This window comes from Nicotiana attenuata, chromosome 7 (assembly GCF_001879085.1).
Source record: "Nicotiana attenuata strain UT chromosome 7, NIATTr2, whole genome shotgun sequence".
In the NCBI taxonomy this organism is placed as follows: Eukaryota; Viridiplantae; Streptophyta; class Magnoliopsida; order Solanales; family Solanaceae; genus Nicotiana; species Nicotiana attenuata.
In genome coordinates this window covers 26,184,480-26,186,568 of record NC_031995.1, presented here as the reverse complement: position 1 = coordinate 26,186,568, position 2,089 = coordinate 26,184,480, and positions in this window count along the sequence as shown.

Below are 2,089 nucleotides of genomic sequence, written 5' to 3'. Positions count from 1 at the left end.
TTTTTTTTAAAATACAATTTATACGATGGGAAGATCAAAAGTCTAGTATCTATACATAATATTATTTTTTATACGGTATACAAACTTATACCATACACTTATGTTAAGAAAGCCTTCATTAAACGCATATATCACCACCCTTCCCCCTAACCTAAACATGAATGCTAACCTAGAAACTAGTTTGGAGCCATTAAACATGGAAAATAAAATATACATTGAAGAATAATGTTTGTAACATATTTTTACGAATATTCAAAGAATAATGCATATTCTTTGAACAGAAAAAGATACATAAAAAATTTTACGAATATTTTTAAGATACAAAAATACATTGAAGAATACTTGGACAATATTTTTACTAATATTCAAAGAATAATGCATATTCTTTGAAGAGAAAACTAAAAAAAGATACAAAAATGATATAGCACGTTGATGAGGTAGTTGTCAAATAGCAGTTTATATAATAGTCGTTTATAATAAGGTCATTCGTATCGACCTATAGCTACCATATAAGTCCATTGACTAATATGGTTATAGTCATATAACCTATGCTAATTATATCGAATGTGCCTATGATGTAGCGCCTGGCGGGCTGTTAGCTAGTGTGTATCGTCTTACGAGAATAGAGGATGGTGTGGATCAACCAGAGGAGGTATGCATAAAAGTATTTGCCTCCAGGAGGAATCCTAGAATTCCGTCTGTTTTCTGGGTTTGGAAAAGTGTGGATTTTCAAGTACGAGAATCATATTATATGTTGGGAATCTCTTATGATAATCATCCACGCTTGAAAGGTATCTTAATGCCTGAAAGTTGGATAGGATGGCCCTTACGTAAGGATTATATTGCCCCTAATTTTTATGAAATACAAGATGCTCATTGAATGATAAGAAAGCTATTTCCACTTAGACAATTTCAGATATTCAAGAACTGCACGTTCTGTTCTAGATTAAGCAGGTCTAATTTAGGGAATTATCGATAGGCTAACAAAAAAGACAATTATTGTGATTCATAGTAATATCGACTGCTTATATAATAGCCGGTTATATTAATTTCATTCATTAAGGTCATTCGTATCGGCCTATAGTAATCATATAAGTCCGTTGACTAATATGGTTGTAGTCATATAACCTATGCTAATTATATCGTTGTGATTCATAGAAATATCGGTCGCTTGTATAATAGTCGTCAATATAATTTCATACATTAAGGTCATACGTATCGGCCTATAGCAACCATATAAGTCCATTGACTAATATGGTTGTAGTCATATAACCTATGCTAATTATATAGTTGTGATTCATAATAATATCGACCGTTTATATAATAGCCGGTTATATTAATTTCATACATTATGGTCATACGTATCGGCCTATAACAACCATATAAGTCCACTGACTAATATGGTTGAAGTCATATAACCTATGATAATTATATCGTTGTGATTCTTAGTAATATCCACCATTTATATAATAGCCGCTTATATAATTTAATTCATTATGGTCATACGTATGGACTATAGAAACCATATAAGTCCATTGATTAATATGGTTGAAATCATATAACCTATGGTAATTATATCATTGTGATTCTTAGTAATATCGATCGTTTATATAATAGCCGTTTATCTTAATTTCATACATATCGGCCTATAGCAACCATATAAGTCCATTCACTAATATGGTTGTAGTCATATAACCTATGATAATTATATCGTTGGGATTTTTAGTAATATCGACCGTTTATATAATAGCCGTTTATCTTAATTTCATACATATCGGCCTATAGCAACCATATAAGTCCATTCACTAATATGGTTGTAGTCATATAACCTATGCTAATTATATTGTTGTGATTCTTAGTAATATCGACCGTTTATATAATAGTCGTTTATATTAATTTTATACATATCGGCATATAGCAATCATATAAGTCCATTCACTAATATGGTTATAGTCATATAACCTATGGTAATTATATCGTTTTGATTCTTAGTAATATCGGCCATTTATATAATAGTCGTTTATATAAGTTAATTCATTATGGTCATACGTATCGGGCTTATAGCAACCATATAAGTTCATTGACTAAT